The sequence below is a fragment of the Vidua chalybeata genome, chromosome 6, assembly GCF_026979565.1.
Source record: "Vidua chalybeata isolate OUT-0048 chromosome 6, bVidCha1 merged haplotype, whole genome shotgun sequence".
NCBI lineage: Eukaryota > Metazoa > Chordata > Aves > Passeriformes > Viduidae > Vidua > Vidua chalybeata.
The window spans coordinates 29797280-29824442 of NC_071535.1; the positions used below are offsets into that span (position 1 = coordinate 29797280).

The 27163-nt window shown below is 35.2% G+C and overlaps 1 long non-coding RNA gene across 1 annotated transcript in view; it reads left to right on the forward strand.

Annotated features, from left to right (window-relative positions):
• The window catches only part of LOC128789753 (uncharacterized), a 49737-nt gene extending 23863 nt beyond the window's left edge, over positions 1-25874 (forward strand). Inside the window, exon 5 of the long non-coding RNA XR_008431517.1 lies at positions 24430-25874. This is a non-coding gene — a long non-coding RNA (uncharacterized LOC128789753). The remainder of the gene's footprint in view (positions 1-24429) is intronic.
• The last annotated feature ends 1289 nt before the right edge of the window (positions 25875-27163 follow it).

Consider the following 27163-nt stretch of genomic DNA (forward strand, 5'->3'; position numbering starts at 1 on the left):
TAAGAAAGAATTTTAAAATTATTGATAAAATAGAATAATCTACAGATGGTTTTCACAAAATATTATTCTGCAGCAGAAAACAGATTTTAAATGTTGGTTTGACTGAGATTTATTGTCACATCTGTGGAGGTATTTAGGCAACTCAACTACTTACCTTTGCAAATTAGAGCTCTAGTTTTAAAAGCAATTACCAGGAAAGTAAGCAGAAATACACATAATAATAATAATAATAATAATAATAATAATAATAATAATGATAATAAAACATATCTGCATATTTTCATCAAAACACTCAGAATTTTCAGTGGACTAATTGGAAAATGGGTTATTTTCAACAGAAAATGCTTGAAAATAAATGTTCCCTTCTTTCTTTGAAAAATTTGAATGCTATGAATTTTGAAAAGATTTCTTATGGTCATTTCATTAAAAACTATTGTCCAGTTTCAATTCTGCATAGCTTCCCAGAGCTATTGAGGGAGACACTGATAAGGAAAACAGTAAGTCATAATAATCAATATAATGGTATGAAAATGTCATACAATGAATCAAATGTACCAAAATTAATTTATTTTTCTTGACTTTCACTTGGCACTACAGTAGAGGTGATGTTATTTTAGGAACATTCTGATAAGGAGCATAGGGGTAGTGACTCTTAGGAATCTGCAAGGATCATTGAACTTTAAGGGCAGGAAGTCACCTAATGCCAGGAAGCCACAATACATGCCAGTATAATTCTATTGCCTCTAGTAAAATAGACTGAAAAAAAGACAAAAGCTGTGAGCAGCTGAAGGAACATAGCAAGACCAAGACAATTGACAATGTGTTTGGTCTGCCCCATTTCTGAATTTTTTAGACATTTCTCATTATATGGGTTTACACAACTAGAGGTAAAGTTTATTTAAAGTTCTTAGGAGATTTTTCCACTGGATAACACTCCAGAGAGACTTTGTGTGTTGTTCACCACATGAACACAAGCGTTAAGAGCATAGCTGAATATGGGTCTATTACTAAATTCATTTCTGAGTTATTTCTTTCATATTTAATGGATTCATGTGCCATTGAAGTTAAAAGCAGTGATGACAATGACATTTTTGAACATTCCTCTCTAAAGATGTGGAGTATTTCAGATAAGTGTTTCAGAAATAACTCATTTTTCAGCTCCCTGGCAGTACCAGATAATGATTTCAGATCAATTCAAATTAATGGCAGCTCTTGGACTATTTTCAATGTTTAACATGCACACATATTGTTTTACCAGACAGAGATATGCACAAACTTGATGTTTTCAGATGTCTTCTCCAAGTCTAGGAAGCTACTACATATATGTCCTGTTGTCTTTAACAGTTCAAGCAAGTGATGATCCTCATCACTCCACAAAAATAAAGTAATTGTTAATAAAGCCTAACTGGCCTCAGTTAATTTGTTCCTATAAAAAGAATAGCAAAAACTTTTTAAAAAGCACTAATAATTCCCCCCATCCCCAAGTCCCCAAAGGATCATTAGGGCTCCATTAGAGACATTAGGCTCCACCCTAATGTCCCTTTGCAAGAAAATGTGACAAGCTAGGCATACCCAGAAGTTTATGTGAAAAGACTAATTTCAGAGGAAGATTCTTCAATAAAGAATGGAAACGACATTATTTCTCAAGTGATGATTTGGATTTACACATACTTTGCATCTATAATGAATATACACACAACAGAATGACTGGAGTCCAAAAATGTCTCTACACCATCACTGTATTTTCCTGAATCTGATACTGGCAGCATGGTGAAGCACTCTCTCATAAATGTTAAAAAATGAGATGGCGTGTATCTGATAAGTGTTAGAAAAAGGGTTAGATTTCTTGGGGTGGTTGTATCAAATTGGGATTAACATTTTCCACTTAGCCCCTTCTGCTCCTGGAGAGGCTGACATGATTTAGTGACTATGAAAGTAACACCTTTGTCATTTTCATTGTGCTTCATTTCACCTTCTCATTTGTGTCTTTTTAAAATAAGATGTCTAACTGAATACAGTAATCAATGTGCCATCGATTTATATAATGCAATTGTAATCTTCTCTTTTCTATTCTCTATTCCCTTCTTAACACAATTTAACATCTTATTTGCTTTTTTAATCACCACTGAACAAGTCCCTTCATTGAGCTGTCTACAGTAATGCCTGGATCTTTTTTTTCCCTGAGAGGTTACAACTAATTCAGAAGACATCATTATGTATAAATACTTTAGACTGTTTCTACTAATGTGTTTTTTGGGGGGGGGTCTTATCTGTGTTGAGGCTTATCTGCTGCTCAGTTGTTCAACCAGATTTTTTTGCAGAATTCAACTAAAGCTCTTCATAGTTCCTTAATTTAAATGATGCAAATGAATTTACAATTTCAGCTGCTTTATCACATTTAGTCTTTATCCTGTTTTCAAATTCAACATACAGAGTGAGCAGTACTTTTGCCAAAACTGTTTTATGTAGTTAACTCTGTATTCATCATGCTGGAAACAAGAATTTTGTTGCTGTTCTGTTAGTCTATGATTATATAGCTGCTATATCAACAACCACTAAATAGGATAAACACCCAAGAAACACCTGAAAAACACCTACTATAAAACTGTAAACCTGAGATACATAACAGTCTAGCCATAGCTATGTGTCACAGCATTGATTTATCCTCCTAAACCAACCTTAATCATAGGACACTTGCCTCCTGTATTATGCCTGTATTTCTGTATCATCAATTTTTTAATAGTTAAGACTTCAGTAATTTACTGACTTCTGCTTTGCTATAGAGACTTTTGCTGATTTCCATGTGAATTAGTTTACAATTAAGTCACCCATGTCAAAACTACAATGTAGTCCCTAAAATTGTAGTGACAATACAGAATATATTGAAAGTATTTATATTTCTGGCAAGCAATGTTTTGCCTCATTGTCTTCTTGCAGAGAACCAGACATCACTGGAAAATTTAAAATACTTGTAATATTTATAAAATTATGTTCCATTATGTTCTTCTTAAAACAAACTAAAAAAAATTAAAATAATACTGCAGGAGACGGTTCTGATATTTACCATTTTCACTGCCATTTTTCTATATTTGTCTAGAGCATATAGAGATAAGAGTCTTATGCCTCTTTGTTGCAATCACATTACAATTAGTAGACAATAAACAAAGGAGATATATCTCCTATTACACCACTTTTAGGTTGCATTATATTTCTCTTTTTAAGTGTGTTAACTGTTACTGCAAGACAGCTCACTGTTAAATTATTTCCAGGAAAACAAAACTACCTGCTAATATGTATAGCAATAGTTTCAATTGTTTTAGTTTTCTGCTTCTTCATAATTTAGAGACTGATGTAGTTACATCTACACATGTAACTACATTACATTGCTGGATTTCCTAGAATTTCCCTCATTAAGTTTTATTTTTTTAAATTAAATCTCTCCATTCAGCCTTTGTGTAATAGCTGAGGGTAAAGGATCTTCAGCCTTCTCAAAAGACGAATTTTCTGCTATAAACAGCATGCCGTTACAACTCAACTGATTGCAAAGAATTTGGATTGCAGTGTGATTCAAGTCTTTCATTGAACTGATATTATCCACTCAACCTCAGCAATACCTTAGAGAAATACAAAGCAGAGTAACTGTCTTTTATATTGTACTCTCTCAGTGCAAGCATAATAGAGATGCCATGAACATTGCAGAGGTGTCACATTAGCTGCTGAACTAAAGAGTGTGAAGGAAAGGGAACTCATTGTTAATTTTTTTACAAGGATGGAATAGATGAACATTGCTTACAAATGAGCTTTATTTAGTTTTAAACACATTTCATGAAGTAAATAGTATATTTCCCTAATTTTCATGTCTTTTGGTATGCTTCCAAAAACTTGGAAGTGAATTAGTGTGCAATTTGCATCCAAATCTCAGCCAAGGGGATGTGGTTTATTATAATACATGGCCCTCCTAATTATTGAACAGCCCGAGAAAACTAGGCACAGTGTGCATCTGTTATTGCTTGACCACACTGCCAAACATAATTTGGCAAGCACAGAAATGTACATTGAGCAGACCTACAGTCTAATTTGCATTAGTTTGTAGTAATTATATGAAAGCTATAACTGAACCAAGCTTGTCCTCTTTTTAGAGCACATCATTCTTTTTGAAAAGAAATCTCAACCAAAAATCCAAAACAATTAAATAGCACACACATACACAACCCTGAGAAACTCCTTGTTTGCACAGTAGACTTTCACAGTATTATTTAATGATTATCCAAATGTTATTTCTGTGTATTCTGTAAAATCTCAAACCGGGATTTTTTTTCCCTGCAGTTTTTATAGGCTTTTCTGTGTTTTCGTTCATCCCCATTCAGAATATTTTATCTCTTCTGCCGAATTCTAAAACCCTATATGATTTAATACCCTGTAACTGGTGATTAAAATTACAGGCATTTTTAAATTCAATTGCTAAGGAGGAACAGGAGGAAAGTCCTGCCTTTCATAATTTGCTTTTGACCCTTTCCATAGTCATTTAATTCAAATTCTATTCTGACTTAAAGAAAAAGTCTAATTATAAGCCACCTCGTGCCACAGTAATGCTGGAAAGTAGTCACCTAAGCTCAGGGAAGCTGGGATGCTATGGTAAAAATACATGCAGGTTTTGGCCTACAGAACTTCCAAGGGAAAAATCCTGTTTGCCCTCTTATTTTTCTAGTTAGATTATATATTCAGGTACACAGACATCATGGCTATGTATTAAAGATGATGGGAAACCTAAACTAAATCAGTAAATGAGGAAATAAAGCAGAATCTCATCTGCAGAAAGTACTATTGTGTAATATTTTCCAGAAATGCAGAGGCATAAAAAGATGAGAGAGTCAAATTCAATCCCCATTGAAATCAATGACAAAAGGTAATCATTCCAACAGCCACAGGATCAAGCATAGAGGGATTTCTTTTTCTCCCCTTCTTTAAGTAAACACTGGCATTTTCAGCTTCTCTGCAGGGGCTGTGAAGCAGAGGCACAGTCTTTTTTGTTGGTAAACAGCTTGACATTTTGTAGTATTGGACTAGTCAAAGGGCTTCAATCTAGAGTTTGAGTATTAAGAAATAACTGTATATTCACTATGTACTTGGGTATTCTCAGATAGCTTAGGGTAATTATTAGCCAGCATACTCAGAGTCAGAAACATTTACAGTGAAATGACCATACGGAGACTATGTAAATGAGTTTCCAAGAGTGAAAATGCAATGAAGTATAAAAGTGAATAAAACCTGCTGAATATTGCTGAATGAGTGAGCATTACCTCTACACTCTGATTAACTGATCAACCTATTTTCATAAGCAAAACCAAACTTGTAATAAGTTAGAAGGGAAAGAAATCCCAATGAACCATTTACAAATGGTATTTCACAGTTGACCAAAACCCACTCAATTTCCTTTCCCATAGTATGTGGAAAATAAAGATATGCTTACTTATACAATACCCCCTGCAAAACTGCTTTATTTTCTATTTTAGTGTTTAGTATTTCTACAATATAATAATAGTTGCATAAAAAAACAGCTTTTTACTGAACCAGTCTCTTTCCATATATATATATCCTCTCACTTCAGGGACTGGAATAAAGCAGTGGAGAAAAGAAGCTGAGGAAGAGTGTTGTCAAGTAAAATCACACTGGTTTGCTTCTTTTAGCACCAAAACCTGCTTCATTTAGTTTGTTGTTACTAGTGTTTGGGGTTTTTGTTTGTTTATTCATTTGCTTGTTTTGTTTTTTTGGGATTTTTTTTGGAGTTTTTGTTTGGGATTTTGGGGGTTTTTAAAGTTTTTTTTTTTTTTGCTTACTTTTGTTTAGCAATGAATTAACTAAATAAAACCCAGTTGCTGATTAGTAGGTGCTTCTGATGAAATACAAGTAGATTTGGGTAACAGTGCAGAGTTGTTTTATCTTTGTTTTATGTTTTGGGGTTTTGCAGATCTGAGAATACTACACATCTTTGCACAGGCAGGCCCAGGAATAAAATATCTGTTCTCAGAGGTCCCTTCTGTTAGAGGAATATTTCCACATAGATATTAGTTTTATTATAGTTTGGGCATTTCACCAGGTGTTTTCACACTTTGCATAGTCATTCTTTAATACACATACAAGTTTTCCACTTTAATACACATGCAAAGTTTTCCATGCTGCAGGTTCCTTATGAAAAGGGATTTGACATGTCTGGTTTTAAGATTTGTTTTTTGTCTAAAAGTCATGCTCATGATGATGACCAAATGAAAATCACTTTGTTTTCAGAACAAGAAAATTCTGCAATACTCAAAGGATGGCATGTAATTAATAATTCTGAAATGAAATTATTTTTCTCCCTCTGTCTTAATTGATTTTCTGCATTTTTTTAACTTAGCCACATTCATCCAACTTCCAGCATGACCATAAATATGAAATCTTTCAGAGAGTGTAAGTTAGGTTCCCCGTCTGAACCACAAGAATAGCCACTGAACTGCATTCTGTTCTTACATTGTAGATAAACACCTTAAGATACCGTGTTAAAACCAGAGTTTTGGAGATACTTACACAAACCACTTTCCGTTAGTGAAAGTCTGCACAGAAGATGTATGTGCTACAGTAGAGGTATATGCATTTCCTTTCAAGAAACTGATGGGCTTGTAATGGTGCATGAATTGTGTCTGTGGATCTCTTGGAAACAGATGTCATGTGAACTTCATGCAAAGTGACTTCCCAGGAAGTAATTCTCTACTCATTTTCAACTTTTGCAAGTTACTACAGCATAGTTTGATCTCCAGTCATTTCCAGCTGCACAATTAGAACTGGTGTCACTACTTAGAGCCTTTTGAATGAGCTGGTGGGCTTAAAGCCATAGAGAAGACAATTCAAAGCCTCCCAAGGAAGTCAGTTTTAAAAGAAAGGGTTTGGCATGAGTGAAGGTTTTCTGTCTGTGGAGCTGTTTAAGCCTCCTAACAGCTCACTGCAACAAGAGAGTGGCATATAGAGTGATAAGAAAGACAAGGAGGAGGGGCTTGCATTTAATTTTTTTCCCAGGATAACTCCTCTTGTCTTTCTTTCCTTCCTCTTCAAATAATTTCTTACTTGGTTCCCAAGCAAAAGCAAATTTTCTCATTAAAAAAAAGTGTCTAAGGAATAGAGCTTGTAGTCAGTAGTCACACTTGCTTTAATTTTTTTTTCACTGAAGGTTTCTACTGAAAATGTATATAACTGCTTGTTCTTATCTTAATGTCTGTATTTAACTTGTGTCCTGTTTACAGGCCCAGCCTCAATCCTCTTAGTTACCTAAGAATAAATCTTGCCTTGATTTTTTTTAATGCCATCTTTTTTCCATCCATGCCATGTACAGTCTTTTGTCCATCAGCCATGAAGATTACCTACATCAATGAGGCTTTCAGTATACCTGCTTATCCCAGTCTTCTTCAGAATGTGTTTAGCAGCACCAGAGCACACTCAGTGACTACTGAGCTGTGAAAGGAGTAGCAGGGTGAATTTACCAGGCTTAAGCAAGATAAATGGAATAAAATATGGTAGAGACAGACTTGGCTGTGTAGAATATAAGTAAACAGATTGTGGTCTCTGGAAGTAAAAAGAAGGCAGTTAACATTATTTTTGCTACAATACTGCAGAAAAGACTGACTATGTCAAAGGGCTAAAAATCTAAATAACCACTTTTGGAATTCCCAGTTGAAGAATATTTTCACTCCTGTAGGATTTCATTCTGTTCCTTGTGTGTATTTATATGTTCTACAGGTTCTAATAAAAAAATTACAGAAATTCCTAGGTTATCCTGACTATTAGAACTACATAAACTCAAGCACAAAATTTTATCTAATATCTTTTTCCCTGAGCCAAGTAAGGCACCACTCAGGAACCATCTATCTAAACTATCCAAACCCTACTGGCAAGGAAGTGCTATGCAATGTTTCATATTTAATATGAGTTATCAGAAAAGTTCCCACATTTTATCTTGGGCAACAAATTTTGTATCAGCTTTGGATTAGTCAAGGAGCTCTTTCAGGGGAAAAAAAAATCCATTTCTGTTTCAGATAATACAGGCAGTGTACAGTGTACATTGCTGAGTTAATTTGTTCCAGGAGTTAATCCCCTCAGTGTCATAAAAATAATATAAAACTAAATTCTTTATTTCTTGGTCTATCTTTAGCTTTCAGAGACTTGCTCAGGTTTTTTTGCTAGATGAAACAGCTGTTTCATACTTGGAAATTACACATCCAAATCAGTAGTCCTTTATGAACTAAGCAGTTCCTAAATGTACTACTTGAGAATAGTTTTCCAGTTTAATGGCACCAATTGTCTGGTAGAAAAAATCAACATGAAAAACTATTTTGTCAATGTTACTTTTTCATTCATATAAATTTTCCATAACCAGACTAGAAATTTAAAATATTCACCCTTCTCACTCTAAGATGACTTATGAATGTTTTCCACAAGGACTATTTGGTCTTGATATAGCATACAAAGAAGAGAGTGATTAAGTGGAAAAAAAAAATCTTGTCTGTGACTAATATAAACAATACATTGTCATTTGTACCAAGAAAATTTATTTCTTAATATATTTCTTTTTAATATCATGCATAAGTTTATACACTGAGCTGATTTAATTTGGTTCTCCCTTTTTCAGAAAGATTTCAAATAAAAACTATTACTTTTCACAGACATTGATGGAAATACAAAATTAAAATGCAAGGTACTTTCAGATTTTGTGAGTGTAGAACTGTGGAGAGACTATTCCAATCTGAACAGCCGGTAATTAGTAAAATGGAAATAATATTGAAATAAAATGGAAATAATTAGTACTTGGAAATAATATTTTTTCATGTTACTATCATGTGATTTCTCCTTACATTTTGTCAATATAATGGCACATGTGGACCTGTGGTTTACCTTGGCTAGCAACATTGAAGTGAAATTTGTCTTCTTGTTTTCAGTAATTTATAAAAGTTTACATTGCTTGATATAAAATACATCATTTCTCAGCAGTGAAAGACATAGCCTGAATCTTCAGACAGTGTGAAACAATAGCTCTAAGGAAAATGTAAATTCACTTCTGTGGTGTTATAATTCTGACACTGAATCCTGAAAGGTAACATTTTAGATGTTTTAACAAAATTTGGTAGCAACGAATTTCTTCAGTCTTCACTAACTGATTTCCTGTTTACTTTTTCCACAACAAATTATCCGTGAGAACACTTACAGCCTGAAATAAAGTGAAATCCACTTGTCGAAGGGCTTCTTAGGCTGTCTGCATTATAGTGTGCAATTTATTAGAATTAATTGTCATCAGTGGAGGACTTCAGAGTGACTACTAAACCTGTGTGTGTTTGACACAGGGCTACCCCACTTCTGCAAAATGAAGTCTACCGTGCTAGAATAGATACAGCCTTGAATCTCTAGGTACTATCACAGAGCACATTTTGAAATTTGTAATTTATTCCAAATTAGCTTATAATTTTCTTAAGTATGACAAAAAAACCTAAATCATATGATTTACAATGCAAAGCTAACACAGCAAGAATTATGTCTTCATACATAATTAATAACCAATGTACACTGTCTTCATATAGCACAGAGTACAATACTTAATATAAACATAATGTTGGATTTTGGAGAATATTAAAACATATTGACCTACTGATCTATTTATTGTGGTGGGTGGTCATGCTTATAAACTCACAGATTGTCATTTACAGAAAACAGAATGGAAGGTTCGCGCACACACACACACCCACACCCCAAAAAGTTAAATTGATTTTTGTTTTCCATGTGAATGAAAGAAAATGTTTCATTTACTTACTTAGATCAACCGACATGTATCTTTTTCTCTTAATTTTCTTTTGTCTACACTTGTGCCATCCATTATAAATTTGGTCACCCTGATAGTGCTTTTTGAGTTATAATGCCACACTAGATACTATATGTGAAATGTGATTAAGGACTTACTAATTTGAGATCACTGTCTATTTGTAGTTCAGTGAGTCATTAGAGAATTGCGATTCAGGAGGATGAAATTTCTGAATTTTTTGCCCAAAAATAAACAGATTTTCTAGTGAAATCTAAACAGAAACATTAGTATCAGAATTTAATATCAATATTGTGATATCTAGATTGAGATCATAGCTAGAAGGCAGAAAGAGAGAGACTGCTTTCCACACATATAATTTCCTGTACAAGTCTATACTATCTCACATTTTTTTTGAAAGCTTATTTAATTCATGTTGGCATTCACCAACATTTGATAAACATGTCACTCTTTACCAGGTGTTCTAACTGAAAACAGAGATGGACGAAATATATTCTACAGTCTGCTTGTAATAGGGGTCTACTACTTTAATGAAAATGTAAAAAAAAATTGTGTTTGTAAAAATATTTGCAAAGTATTCTATGAAAATAAATATGATGAAAGGGTGCCTAGATTAATTTACATGATTTTGTGTAAAGTTCTTCTCATAAAGAGATTAATTTTTTTGTACTGGAAACTGCTTTTGCATGTTAGGTAATTTTTTATCTTCTGTGTTTTTTTTCTTGAGGGCAGTTGGATGATCAGTACACATCATAGGATAAATATTGTGGCTGTGTCTGTCTAGGAGAAATCAACCAAGAATTCTAACAATATACTAAATACTATTGTCAAAGATATAATCTGCAGAGACTATCTACTTTATCTGACAAACATGATTTCAATTCAGGAAATAGCTCACAATCATTCTAGTGCATCTGACATCAGTGGTATCCACACAGCCATTCTGTGCAAACTCTCTGCTTTAAAGGTCTTCCCATCACTGCTATTGGTCTCACAGATGATGAAGTATGACACTCCATAAACAATGAGCTGGGCCTTTTGTAGGCTGCTTTGCTTTTTTTGGCTTCAAACTGCCACTGAATGTCAAATCAATTTGGCTTTCATTAGAACAGCTTTATATGTGCAAATGTATTTGTGTCTGGTAGCTACTTTTTTCTATTTTTGCTTTCCTTTCCCTTTGTTTTTTTCTCCTTTCCCTTGAATGATGTAATTTTTCTCTAATCAAAGCCAACACCTGTTTCTCTAAAATAGGACCCTCTGTGTAAAGCTCTTTATCACAATCTGAGTACACTCTAGATGGGCTCATTATGAATCAAGTTCTCTCAGAACAAAGAGGAAGTGCTCTGCTACAGTGACATTGTACACATAGAGCCTGGATAAAGTCAAGAGCTGATGTAACCTTGACTTTTGACATGCCAACAGACTGCCGTCTAGATAATGCAAGGTGTGTAAGCTACTGTCTTTGACAAGTAATAAAAGAATAAATCAGATATTTTGTTTAAGAGCAGCTCAACTGTTACACAGTGCTGTATTAGGATTGATGGGGTAATGTTTTTTCTTAACCAATTTAAAATGAACACAAAATTGCAACTTTGAGGATTTCTGGTTTTGTAAACCGCACACTGTGAGAGGAATAGAACAAAATAGGGAGTACAGAACTCCCAGTTATGAGGCAGTGAAGATCTGCTCCAACAGAGGACATTAAAAGTAGTCTTAAATGGCAGACGTTTAGGAAAAGGAAATTAGAAAGGGAAAGGCTATGTGTGTCCTAAAAGGCTACCATAAACTCTGTGTTGTGACACATTTGAAAGAAACACAGGCTCACTTTTCATGCACCTAAAATCTGTTGCCTCTATGAGACTTGTCTCATGGAAATAGCTATTGAAGTGTACTGTGCCTGGAATGGTTTAGGATTGTGGTGAAAAAGAACATAAAATTCCTTTTCCTCCTCCAGAAATATCTTGTTTTCTAATTTTCATCACAAAACCATTCTCTCTTTTTTCTGTTCATGTTGTACAAGCTGAAAGTCAGGATATATTTCCATTCACTTCATAGATTCATAAAATCACTAAGGCTGGAAAAGACCTGTAAGATCAGGGGTCATAATTAACCCAGCACTACTGTGTTCACCACTAAGCCATATTCCTAAGTGCCAAATCCACATGTTTTTCTGAACACTTCCAGGGATGGAACACTTTCAGGAGAAATATATGTTTTGAAATAACTTATCTAACTATAACCAGGTCAGATGCATGTTCTATCCCAAGTAACAAGGCACTTGTAAGTAGTCAAGCTACATGCTGTGTCCTCTTGCTAGCATTTATTCTTTTGCAAAGAACCAGAAATAAATTTTACTTCTTTAAATGGAAAGACGTACACTTTAGAAGCTGAGGAACCTACAGATAGACAGTAGGAGTAAGACAGAAAAAAATGGTGACAACTTTATCCCCACTCCATCTAAACATGAACATTTGACACTTATGAAGGAAGAAGCTTTCTCTGGACATTGCAGAAGAGCAATAAGATGAGAGAACCAGCCTTTGCTCACCGCTTTCAATAATGGGTTAAAACATCTTCAGAGGACCTCAGACTGTCCAAGAAGGGTCCTTGCTCAGTTTGTGAGTTGATGAACTCACTCCCGTATGATGGGATCCTGTGTCAGACACTCACAAGGAAAATGCCTATTTTCAGGGCTGAAGAAGAGGTTTGCTTGGCTCAAATACTCAGTGATTTCAAATCCAGTGCTAACTCTAACTGAAATATATTGGTAATCTGCCATCTGTGGTTTTCTTGAGCAGAAATTTTGACTGAAGTCCAGGTCTTAGTAGATATGAGGCCACGTTACCAAATCCATCCTCCTACTCGACATCATCCTTCATACTGTGTCACTGCCTTTGGATTAAGGACCGCAGCAAAGTATGGAAAATGCAGATACTTCAGTTGCCAAGTCATTTCTTGGTCTCTCCGTTGAAGCTATCTATAGTGAATGTTTCATTGCTGACATCTATTCTAGCCTCAGTATTGTCAAAGCATTTTTTCGTGTGTAATAAATTTGCATAAACATTTCACCCCAAATATAATGAAACATAGGATAAGAAAGACCTAAATTATATTTAAAAAAATACTAAAAGACTTCTTGATTGATTTGCAGAGGCATAGCAAAATTCCTTCATATAGTGGCCTCATGAATGAGATGATAATATGCAAGTAAAGCATAATGATTGGCATATTAAATGCAAGATCTTTGTCACCATCTGTTTCCTGATTGTGTCAGCAAGTTGGGTTTTTTTTCATGGAAGTGTGAGAATACACCATGGCCTCGAAGTATCAAAATGTCAATTATACATCACATTTTAAAGTTGGAAGCCCAAATCACAATTGTCCCTGAATTCTGCTTGAAACACTGACAAATTATTACCTATCCGTCACATTTAGCCTTACTGTACAGTAGCACAGTTATTGTGCTGGAAAATAAAACAGAGCAGGAACACTATCAAGGCCAGGTTTCCAATTTTGTGATGAATATTTAAAAAAAAAATTGGTACAGAAGGAGACAGGGAGAGAACTAAGAATTCAAAACAAATTGAATAGTTGCAGAACAGCCCTATCAAATACTTGTTATTTCAAGCTCAAGTACTTTGAAAACAGTTTTGCATTTCTGGTATTCTTCATTACAAATAATCCTCGTTCACAAGGAAGACAGTATTCCTTTTTCTATATTTCTACTTGCACTGACAGAAGAAAATTATATCCTGGTTAGTGCAATGAATCAGTACGAAGTGCAGAAGGAGAAAACCAATGTGAAACCTAACCAAAACGAATGAACCTTTCCACTAATACCACAGGTCCTGCATTACACCCTCAGTGGCCTTATATCAGAGTTGGTGGGAGATGTTTTAATGTCCCACATAGGATGACATACTAGCACCATTAGCTGACAGAACAAGCAACCAGAACAAGCTGCCAGAATAAGGTGAAGGCACACAAAAAGGCTGCTAATTGTGGTTCTGAAATGTGAATACAAGACTCTTCCAAAACTGAAAAGTCCACTAATATCTCAAGGCATTATTTCTGCTAGGGGGAGTAAAGAGAAAAAGTAGTTATTGTGTAAAGTGATTCTTCATTTACTGAGGACAATGGTAAGATCACCAAAAAATGCAATGGCCTTTTGATTTGCTCCTAGACCAATTACTGTAACTGTGGAAAGGAGATATCTAGATTTGTTAAAAATGAGATAAAGAATATAATCATGTCGAACAATCTAACATGAACAAAGCTGGAAGACTATAAAGAGGTTAAATGAAAAATGTGAGCTTTCAAACTTAGACTTGAATGGACTTTTCATGAAGCATAATTTCTTCTATCTAATAATTTCTGATTATAGTAGTATTTATACATTATAAGGTACACAATCCACTACTTAAACAGACTGCTTATATGATATTTGCTTATATGATATTTTTGCTGTAATAAGATAGCAATTTTTAAGATGCAAAATGTATTACAAATGGGACTGATTCCAAAATTAGGAGGTTGTAAGTACCATGATTTATATTACATGTTTGGGGTCAATTTCTGTGCCTGCAAAACAGGGTTGCTAATAATAAATATAAAGTACATTGATTCTAATTAAGAATTAATTTTTAGTATGGCATTGTATTTTAAGCATGTGTGTGCATACATGTTAAATCAAAGTGTTTGGGAAAATTCAGTCTGGGGCTTCTGATTTAAGCAGTTGTCCATGAGCAGTTGTGTATAGGCATGTCTTCACTACTAAAAAAATTCTTTTTCCTTCTTCAAAAGGTCATGTAAATGATCTGTAAAGCAGAGGTTTATATATTTCTGGTGGAGCAGCGTGCTCTGCCAGATAGTTAGCAGTCTCTCCATTCATCAGCAAATGGTGAATCATAAGCTGTTGGAAAGCAGAAAATAATAAGAAAAGTCACAGTTCAAACTTTGCAGCTGTAGTTTGATAAAGTTTGTAGCCTGAACATACATATAAATACGAACCAACACTGAGGAAAAAAAAAAAAAAAAGAATATGTGAGAAAAAGTCTCTTCTAAGAACTTTCATGTGCATCTGTTGCCAAGGTAATCACTGTAGGTATATCTTCAGACAGGTGCTTTCTGGGGGTCTGACTCCCAGCTTGTGCACCTCCACCAAGATATCAACTCAACACAGGCAGGAGAAACACACTGTGTAAAATATTAGTGTATTACAAACAGATATGGTTTTCTGTGTGTGCATACTACTGGTATCACTGTCTTCTCTGAAAGTGAGGTCTGGATATGTATGTGGTAAATAAATGTTTTTGAACTTTGTGAACTGTGGACATCAGTCCATCTCTCAGATTCTTATAGCAGGGATTGAAGGAAAATGTCCTTAATGTCTCTTTAACCTTTTCTTTTTCCTTTCTGCAAGTCCATAATACAATTTCTTACTTCACCCTCTCTTAGGTCCATTATGAAATCACTCCTGTTTACTAACAGAGAAACAGCTCTATTTTTTTTTTCCTTGCTGCCATTTTTTTTCCTTCTTGACAGCTCTGTCAGGCATCCAAATGAAACAAAGAATTCTCACTTTTTAATTAAAATTTTGCTATTTCAGACATTATCATGAAACAAGTGAGTTTAAGGGAAGTTTTGTCACCAATATCCATGTTATTTTGTTCTCCCTCACATCAGGAATATGTCATACAAAATAATATGGTTTCTTTCATGTATTCACCTGGACTTTCAAAAGAATGCTTTGAGGCTTTCTTTCATACTCTGCTTAATAATCTTATCAATTACAGAATTTTTATAGTCTGTATATTATATATTTTTCTGCATTTCTTTTTGAATTCTGTATAAAAATACATTTTAAAGTTAATTATATGTATGTTATTATAGAACATAGAATGGCCTGGGTTTAAAGGGAACACCAACTCTCCTGCTGTGGACAGGGATACCTTTCATGAAACTCAGAACTCCTTCCAGCCTTGCCAGGAATACTTCCAGGGATGGGGCATCCACAGCTTCTCTGGGCAACCTGTTCTAGTGACTCACCACACTTACAGTAAAAATTTCTTCCTAATATCTAATCTGAACCTACTGTCTTTCAGTTTGAAGCGATTCCCCCTTGTCCTAACACTAGATGCCCTTATAAAAAGTCCCTCTCCATCTTTCTTGCAGGGTGCCTTCAGATACTGGAAGGCTGCAATTAGGTCACCTCCAAAGCCTTCTCTTCTGCAGGCTGAACACACCTGATTGTCTAGCCTTTCCTTGGAGAAGAGTTTCTCCATCTCTTTAATCATCTTCAAGGCCCTCCTCTGGAGTCACTCCAGCAGCTCCGTGTCCTTCCTGTGCTGGCAGCCCAGAGCTGATGCAGCCCTGCAGGTGGGCTCTCACCAGAGCAGAGCAGAGGGGCAGAATCCCCTCCCTGGCCCTGCTGCCCACACTGCTTTGGATGCAGCCCAGGACACGTTTGGCTCTCTGGGCTGGGAGTGCCCTTGGCTGGGTCATGTCAGCCTCTCAGCCAGCAGCACCCCCAAGTCCTTCTGGGCAGGGCTGCTCTGGGTCTGTTCATCCCCAGCCTGTGTTGTTCAACCCCAACCAGGGGTTGTCCCAGCCCAGGTTCACCACCAGCACTTGGTCTTGTTAAACCTTATGAGCTTCCAATGGGCCCACTCCTCAAGTTTGTCCAGGCCCCTCTGGATGGATCCCATCTTTCAGGTGTGTCAACCACACTACTCAGCTTGATTTCAGCTGCAAATGTGCTGAGATTGCCCTTGATTGCTTTGTCTGTGTCATTAATGAAGAAATGAAATAACAGTGGTCCATAACAGACTCCTGAGGGACACCACTTGTCACTGATGGACATCAGTACACTGAGCCATTGATGACTTCCCTCTGGATGTGCCCATCCAACCAATTCCTTATCCATCTAACAGTCCACCCAATGAAACCATGTCTCTTCAGTATAGTGAGAAGGCTGCTGTGAGGGACTGTGTCAAAGGTTTTACTGAAGTCTAGAATAGATGTATGATAAAATATATCAATTTGTTCAAACAGAAAACAAAGCAATCTTCTTAATCTTATGATTGAAAATTAATATTCTTCACTAAGTTTTCCTTTAGGAAAAGCTAAAACTACATATTGAACTGTTCCAGAACCCCAAATGCAAGGTTCAGTCTTGCAAATGCTTGTATGTGCACAGCATTACTTGGAAGGGTAGTCCTGAGTTCAAAGTAAAGTCTGTTCCATTATCAGTCTGAGTGAGTACTCAGGTGTTTAAAGTGTTTAACCAGGATTTCAAAATAGAAGCTATGTTTCTTGAGGCTGTAAATCTGTAACCATATGTCAGTTCTTATTGAGAAAAAAAATCATAATATTTAGAGTTGATCAGTAGTACAAAAAGCTGTCTCTACTTTCATCATGCTAGATTTAAAATGAGCTGGATTCAGAAAAGCTTCACAGTTCCTTTGTTTTCATTTCTGCAGATACAGAGGCAATCTAGCTTCACTGGCATTAATGTTTGCTGAAACTAAAAATAAAATTCAGATAAGTATTTGTATAATGTGTTAACAGTTTTAATCTATCAGAATATTTGTCACTGAAACAATGCCTTGTCACTTAGTAAACCAACAGCAATTAGACATCACAATTCAATTCATTCACATGGAGTAAGAAAATGTCCAAGAGAATGATTTTGCAGCATTGCAAAAATGTGGCAAGTAAAATCAGAATTTCTAATTGGTCCTAATGCTGTATTTTTGGTTTAACTTCCTTTGCTTTCAATTAGCTTTAATATGTTCTCTTTTCCTGGAGTAAAGTCAGGACAACTCACTGGTTGGAAATTATTTACAATGGTAAGTAAAATAATTGGAATAACTTACTAAAGAAGCATCAGGATAAAAACAAGCATGTGAATATAAAATAAATTAAATCAGAGGTTTCAAAATCCAAATTAGAAATAAATTGTACAACGTTTTTTACCTTAAATACCTCATAATTGTACAGAAGCGTTAAAATATTCAGATCAATATTGTGTTCTTTACAAGAAACTGATGAATCACAACAGGAAAGTTATGTTATTCTGAAAATTGAGATCTCATAAAGAGCATTCTACAGATAATTTTGAGGGAAGAACAATGATGGAAGTACACCATAACCTACCAGGAAATACCATGCATGACACACAGAAACCATGTACATAGATTATGTTTCATTTAAAACAATAATAAAAGTTAAAGTAGGTAAGGAAAGCTTTAGTCTTTTATTTAGTTGGGTTTTTTGTAAAAAATCATTACATCTCAAGGACTAGCAAGAATTCTTAGTGAAAATTTTACTAAAACTTCTGAGACCAGGTTAGGGTTAGGACTAGGTTTAATTTAGGGAGAGGGAGAAAGCTGATGACCTCAGAGAAGGCTGCTACAAGACACCTTTCCAACTCAGAATTTCCTCCAGGGTTTCAGTATATCCTGTGGCAGAATTTTCGTTCAAGGCTTAGGATCAGTTAGGAGAACTATCCTCTTACCTCTTGGGAGGATATCTCTGACAGGTGAGATCTGTTCAAGAAGCCTCCACTGACCTAGCAGCTCTTTGAGGAAGAGCTGGAAGAAACCGCAGGAGGGGTTTCTACCTCCCTGAGTGGCAGCTACATTAAGTAGAGGCTCTCACACTTGTCCCAGTCTTTCACATTTGGTTCTTTCCAGGACTGCATTGAGCTACTCTGCAGCCATGCCAGTGCCTGTGGTTGTGCCTTGTTGATCTGGACTGTGACCCTGAGTCATGGGATGACTTCATGATTTCCTGACTTCCTGACAGGACTAAGCCTTTTTGTTGGTGGGGCCACAGCTTCTGCCTGACATGTTGTCATAGTTTGCTTCCAAATTTTCCTTTCCCTAACTGCCTTTATTGTTCCCTGAGAGACATTTTACTCTACCCATAGGAAGAGTAAAAAGATTGAGGAAGTAAAGTGGGGGCTTCTGTGAGAATTCTCCCAATCGCATCTCTTTCACAAGGAGCTTCTGCATGTCCCACTACAGAAGTGTCCACCCACACTTATGGTTAGCCTATGGGAAGAGCAAAAGATATGAGACCCATGAAAACAGTGGGGTTGCAAAGAGCTGGACAAGCCATAGCAGCACTGTGGCTTATCTGGGAACTCTCTCCCACCTCCTATTTCCAACGATGGCTTCAGCATGACTCTTGACAGAAGTCTCTGCCCAGATTTAACAGAAGGGCTAGGTTTATGGGCAGAGAGTCAGATAAATATTTTTTAGACAAGTGTTTTAAGACTTAGCAGCACAGTGAGTGGCTGCTTCCGACATTTCTTAAAATTGTCAGAATACATCCAGGGGTGGTTTTCAGTTTAAATTAATAGAAATTGTTCATTGAAAAGCTTAAGTGATGTGAGAGTTTCCAATTTGAATTAAATATTGAATTTTCTATATGAGTTAGAAAAATGCTCTTGAGGACTATTTTTATGATAATTATAATACTCCTGTAATATTCTAGTATTTTTATAGTATTTATGACATTTATATATTGATAGATTTTATGAAGAATTGAAGATTGCCCTTTTAGCTTGGAAAAAAGTTCTCACAGCAGTCATATGCTACTGTTCAGAATGCTTACCATTTACCCTTAAATATAGTTATGGGATTAAATCAACAGAATTGATTGAGAATTACATGAATATATTATATGTAAGTTACAAATTTGTCTTCTCAGAAGGGAAAAAAAAGAGCAACTTACTGTGCATCAAAGAACATTGCAGTTCTTGGAGATGGGAAAATACAATGTAATGTCCTCCAATCATGATTCAAATATTTTCGTAAGAAAGATACCATTGAGATATATAGGGTTACATATAATACTACTGCACAAATAGATTGATATCTGATACAGTATTGACACTATAATTTGATAAACCCAATCAATAGCAATTTCAAGACTGAATACATGCCTTCTCTTCTTTTTTTTTGCTGTGTTTATTTGTTTGGTTTAATTTGGTTTGTCTAGTTAGAATTTCTAGAATGACAGTGATATGAGGTATAAACTGAATGTAAGCATTAGGCAAGAAACCTTGCAGAATATTTCAGCATTTCATTGTTTATTTTAATTTGAACTTAATTAATGTGAGATATCAGGCCCTATAAAGACAAAGAGTGCCATCTATAAATGCTAATATAAATCAATAAAGAGGAGGAGGTTACATGATTTATGTTGGAACTGAGCCACCATGTAATAACTGATGCTCGTTACAGCCTCAACAATGAATGGGAAATCAAAACATTAAACAGTGCAAGCAAGGAGACTATCCTATTTTGCAGTGAGCTTAGGATACTCTATTTGTAATTCATTTTTATCCTATTAAAAGTTAGGTTAAATCTTTCATTCAAATAGACATCTTGCCTAAGAAAGGGGCTGCTGGAGTTTGCCCAATGTTTCCATGCCTTTGAGTTGTTGCCAGCTTTGCTTGAAAAATAACAAATGCAGTTGCCAAAAGCTACATGCTTCTGTTATAAGAGTACCATAGGTACAAGTTTTAGGTATGTACTGCTTTTCATATCTCTATAGTAGAGTTTACTATATTATTAATATTGTATTTTCATTATCTTATATTAGTACAATAGGACTTCAGAATTGTTTTGCATATCTCTCTTGAAGAATAAAAACAAATAGTTCTACTTTTGAGCATTGATTGGCACATTATGAAAACATTGAGAGTCTCTGAGTAGGGCTGCATTGACATACTGAAAGCAGGTCTAACATTTCTCCAGAGATTTTATTTAATCTCCTAATTTCTTCCAATTTGATTTATTCTCCTAATGTCAGCACACATTTTCAGATGAAGACTTCACTCTTCCTATCATTTTCTTAATAACTGTATTTTAATTAATTTTGAAGATAAAATATTTTAAGTCTTCTTTCTCCATACACATTTTAGCTGAAAAAGAAGAAAAAAAACCAACCACTGGAACTTCACTGAAAATGTTGTCTTAGGAAGTGTCCCTGTGTCAGGAGGCCGTCAGATGAACAATTTCTCTTTTCTATTATTTGAGTGCATTAAAATGAGATGTCCAAGTCCTCTGCAGATTCTGGAGTTACTGCAATTTAACTGCAAAACTGCTGTTTTGCATTCCAGAAGTCACTGTCATGGAGATTTATGAGTGTGGGATCAAAGTGGACATGAATGACACCTGTGGTAGATAACTTTGTAGATGGGGTATTTTACATCAGTGTTATATCCTGGTGCCCAGTCTTCTTACCAAATTTGACCCTTTTGAGTAAGAAAAAAATAATCAGCCTGTTCAGAATAAAGGTAGGAGAGCTATAGATTCCTAGAAGAGAAGATATGTGGGTCAGTATTTGTGTTCTTCATACCTACCAGTCTGTCCACTTCCTGAGGATGCTCCCAGGGAGTCAGGTAACTGCCATTTTAATAGTCCAGAAGAACTGAGGTTACCAGATAGTGCAAGCCATCAGACTGATTAACAGTGTGTACCATCAAATTGGGACAGAGGTCATGGAAATTTATCTAGATCAATACCCAATTCTCAACAAGGGTCAAAGATATTAACAGGCTCCCCAGGGAAGTGATCACAGCACCAGCCTGATAGAGTTCAATAAGCACTTGTACAATGCTCTCAGGAACATGGTGTGATTCTTCTGACTGTCCTGTTCAGGCTGGGAGTTGGACTTTGATGACCCTTGTGGGTGCCTTGCAACTCAGAATATTCTGTGATTCTATAGTCTTGCAATTTATAAAAGTTGCACGAATAACTTTTTGATAAAAGATTCTAATAATGGAAATTTGTCAACAGCTTGCTTACAGATACCTTGTCCCAGGAGTAAGCTCACATGAGAGTTAAAATGTTTTTGTTTTCCTTATAATATTTCATTTTTTTTGTCGCAGTGTACTAGAGGTTCTAATATCATTCTAGATATAGCAACTTTTTGGTTTTGAGAACTGTTTCAATCTATGCTGTAGATGAAACAAATACACTTTTTAACCTTTTCATTGAGTCAAATTTTCAAAGTTTTGTGTTCTTATAGCAATTTATTTTTGCTTAACACAGTTTGGAGTTCTTTACTTTCCTATTGGGAGAATTTTCCTCCCTGATTAGTGTTTGGACTTTTTTTGATATTCTTTTGGGAAAAGGATTCTCTTTATTTAGATGTGAGTGGAACTAACTCGTGACTCAGCTGAAATAAATTTTTGCAAGGACGATACCCTCAGTGCCACAAATTCAGTCCTACTTGCCTTTAGGCGGACATAGAAACTGCTTATCAGCTTTGTGGCATTTGTTCAGTAATGTCTAGTGAGTTTCAGGAAGTTATCATCATGTCTATGGAACTTCATTTCTTTACCAATTTCTGTGATTCTTCTGCTAATGTTGACTGCCTTCATCAAGGATGGGAGATTTTAAATTATGTTGATAGGTTTCAATACTGCATTTTGAGCTGTAGTGGAATCAGCCCTTAAAACAATAATGTTGAAGATATACAAAAGGTCAGACAATTCTTTTCATTAGCCAAAGACTAATAGCTCAAGTTTGAAGTAGGATTTGAAGCTACAAGGTCTGTCCAAACACTCCCACTCTCCCACCTATCACTCTCCAAACTGTCTGCATAGATCCTGAGCTTTGTGTGTTGACTAATAGTGCTTTACACAAATGACCTTTCATATGAAGGAGTTTAAGTAACAGGCTGCTGCCCTTCTAGAAACGCTTTTCTGCCTCTTTTAGCTTTTATTTTCCAGCATTCTTTCCTTTGCATGAATGAAAGGATAACTGTTTGGATATGTGAAATGATAATTTATTGTCAGGATCATTATAGTAGTGTTAAAAACAAATAACTCACCAACTGTCTGTTCTCTTAAACATGTGGTATCTGAGTGCTTCAGTGTTCTGTTCAAAGCAGAGACTTTATCTTTGTTCATACAATAAAAAGAGCCCCTTTACATTATTTACTTTAGTTTAGATTACTGTGTTTCCAACTGTCATAAGTGTGTCAGAAACACAAGATTAAAACATTATATTTTACTTGCCAAAACAAGAAATAAAAGAATGAATGGGAAATAGTCTAGGAATTAAAAATATTTGACTGTCTGAATGCAGTTTTTTTTTTTTTTTTAAGCAACAAAAAGACAAAGAAAAATGTGGAAGAATAAAGGGCAGCCTGTTCTCCCTTAGCAGAAAACGACACAGCATTTGTATTTCTGGCAAACTAATTGTTTGCTCAGGCTATCTAACCTTCTTTTTTTCTCTTGATCTGTGTGTGATGTTTTTTGTAGAATGTCCTGAGTTGGAAGGATATAGGAAAGGATCACTGAAGCCTGTTCTTGGTCCTGCACAGAAAAACCCCAAGAATCACACCATGTGCTATGTTCCAGGTCTTAGCTGATTGTATTCAAAGGGTCTTGTTTTCCTGCTATATATTATGAATGACTTTGGAAGAAACACCTGGAAATGCTAATATTGTGTGGTGACAGCAAAATGCTGGAATAAAAGAGGGAAGAAGCTGGATATCCTGGCAGTTCTGCAGTTCACCAAGTCTGTTATTTCTGTTCTGTCTTTATAATGGCCATAAAATATGAGCTGGGAGTATGATGTCAATGCATCCACTTTCAATAATTGATATGATGAATAATCTCAACCTTCTGACACTTTCTGTATCTTCTCACATCTCAGGAAACTTCATTCATCAACCACATTTGAAATGTTTAAGTAATCTCAGTGATGTATGGAGCACTGAAACTCCCTTGTTAGAAATCTATGCTACTAACATTCTATCAAATTAAAAAGCCACTGAGCTCTTGTGCATAAAATTATCATAAATTATCTCTGAAGGTTCATTGCTGTTTGGAATGTTTAATTGCTCACTCAGCTGAACTTCAGCAGCTCAAGATTATTAATCAATTTGTCAGAAGGTTTCTCATAATGTCATCTTTTACACTGCGGTTATATGCAAGAAAAAAACATGTGCAAGACAGTTTTATGCAGCAAGTCAAAAGTATCCATGCATACCTTTCACAATATTCATTTCATATATTTATGAGAGAATTTTTCAGTTGTTGATTTTTCACAGAACATAGGAAAATTGTAATTACTTCAGTCTAATTTATCTGGATGGAAAACTAGATTATCAAAAATATATTTAAAAGTAAAATGGAGACAGATAATAAAATGGAACTCTTGAATCATTTAATCCTGGCCTACTGTTGATTGTCTTCACTACAGTAAATATTTTTCTAACTGCAGTAAAGATATTTTGAAAATGCCATACCTTAAATGTACATGAACAGCATCTTCAGCCATTTTTCTTACCATAGAATGCATATTTGCTTTAAAGTAATTTTTCAGGAGAGAATTTGACTTTGATGTACTAAACCAATATATTTCATCTTAATTGAAACATTTGTTCCATTATTTGCTTTGATTTTTAAAAATTATTTTAAAGGTTATAAATTCATCCTTTTTATACAGTTTTCTTTCTTTTGTTTTACAAATGCATATGACTTGTTTTACAAGTGTATAAGGCTTTATGAATGGGTCAGTGGTAATATTTCTATTTGTAAATTTTTTTGTCCATCTTTTTTTTAGGAGCAACATAGAAGTAGAGGATTCTGCATTTCCTGTTCCACAGAATTCAAAAGTGTTTTGGAGAAACATATTTAAGATTCTTGAAGCCATTTTATTTTCTTAAGCCAGAAAAGTTTCAAAATATAAAGATTGGAAAGATCATGGACATTATCCACTTTTGCTACTCCATGAATGATCATCATATTATTTCCTACGCATTTGGAAAGATAGAGGATGAAAGCCAACATATAGTTAATAAATGTCAAGTATCTATTTGATATTAAGTATTTATGCAGTATAATACAGCATGCTATTTCTAGCAAAAACTGAAAATGAAAAAAAATATCAGGTTGGGGTTTTTTTGGTCACAATTCTTGAATTAAATTAAAATATTGAAATTATAAATATTCTTGTGTGTCTGAAAAATGGTCCAGTTATCAGAAATTTGCTGTGAACTGGCATTAGTATTTTTTTTCTTCATGTATTTTTACTGTATTCCTTCAAAACCTTTCTTAAAATGTATTATGTCCTGTAGCTGATGATAAAATGGGAAACAAAACAGAAGTAACAAATACATCACATACACTTTCTGACATCTGGGGTTATGAAAGCACATCACAACAAATGTAAAACAGATCCTTGGTACAATTTCATCACTATTACCTATCTCCATTGCAACAAAACTTCTAACACCAAGAAATAAAGATTGTCATTATGTTTGGCTTTTATTCAACTCCAAAATGATATGCTGAAGATTGAGTATAATATCTTCTGAAGAAATTGGAAGAGAAGCCAGATCTTCAGATTCTCAATAATATGTCTTAACACATGAATCCTTCCTTCATCACCCTGCTCAACAGTGATGCCTTACAGATGAACAACTGAGCTGTGATTAAATAGCTTATAGACTTTTCAGCATTTGTATATTTTTTTTTATCTTTTCATTATACAAGTCTGCCATAGCATATATTAGCACTAGGAAAATACAGGAATTAGAAATGCAGAGATTAACATGTTTAAAATGCACTATGTATGTGGCAGATCACAAATTCTAGAAACATTCAGTTCTGTAAGATCTTCATAGTTCTTCCTTTAACCAGCATCAATTTATCCTATCATTGATTACTTCAAATCAACTTGGATTATGCATGATCCCAAACCTGCACATACTTGGCTCAATTTACCTCATAACCATACTGAAAAGAAACTCATCACTAAGAATTGAGACTGTTACTCTTTCAATGAAAAAAAAAATGAGGACTAGACAGGAGTTTTGTATATTAAAAAGAAGGTTATGCATTTCTGGCCATGTACAGGGAAAATGAAAGTAGTGCTGTAATTAGGTCATCGATAAATCAGTAGGACTGAATGATAACTAGCATGGTTTGGATGTCAAGAATCCAGAATCTTATTATGTGTGTAATAAAATAAAGATCAAGGCACATAAGTTAGCATTCACAGCTTTACTTCGGTCTGCTAGTTTCTTCTCCTTTCACAACACCATCCCTCTTCTCATTTAATCATGAAAGCTAGATTAACTCCTTTTGTCATTCAACCATTTAGAAAAACTCCCTGGTGATTGAATTTCTTTATCATTTATATCAACTTTGAGCCTGAACCAGAAATTCTAGTGATGTAGTTGTTAGTTACCCCTTGCCCAGAGACAGGTATGTTACAAGTAAAGATTGTAAGTGCAGATTTTGTCCTTCCATATGCCAGAACTCAGAAAGTAACACAGTAATGCATGCCTGCATATCAGAAAGTGTGTTAGTCTTTGATGTACTTCTTCCTCAGCATGACTCATTAATTTAATAGCTCGTAACACTCCATTATGTTAGTCCAGCTATGACAAGTTCTGTAGTGTATGTACAAAAGGTTATTATGTAATGTTTACTTGAAAAAAAAGCTATATTTAAACATAAGAAGAATTAGAAATAGCATTCTGCTATATTTTAACATGTAAAAATTGTATTGGACATGAATTTGTATACAGTTCTTGGCTTAAAAGAGATTATTTATTTATTCTTGAAACAGAAATGCTGAGTATCAAATTTTTACTTAGTCATTTATTTCACTGTCCATTTGAGTCAGTTATTATGGATTTGTCCCCATGTATGTCAAGAAGTAATGACTTTCTTTAATTGAGAAAGTATAAACAATGATCACATAAAAATCAGTTTCAAACAACTCAGTTCTCAGTGTCTTTTGAAAACTATGCATCAATGCATTCTAAGAAGACTCAGAAGAAATGATCCGTGCCCTTGATTTCTAAAACTTGAACTTCTATGGTCCCAGTGACCACTCCAGACCCTCTTGGAAACTCAGTTTCCAGCAGTAGTTATTTTAGATGCCTAGGTTTAACAGAGTTAGCAAATTATGTCTCCTATCATGCTCAAAATGACTTGATGTGAGTAGGCCTCTCAGATTAATTAACAATACTAGGTTTTTTCCTCTACTGAGAGCCCGGTCCTGTTCTGTCCAGGACAGGGTTAATTTTTGCAGTAGCCAGGAGGGGTCATGGCCAGGACCCGGAGTTATTCTTTAGCACTTCATGCCATTTCCAGGGGTGGCAGGAAGAGTCTCTTGTGTGGAGAAGAGGCTCCTGCTGGTGAGTAAGAGTGGCACCAGTTCCAAGATGGCAGGAGTGGTTAGGTAACACCAGTTCCCAGCTGGAGGGAGCAGTGAGGAAAGCATGGTGGTCCAGTAGTCTGTTGCTGGGGGTTTCCAGGATGGGCAAGTGTCATCTAGGTCATCA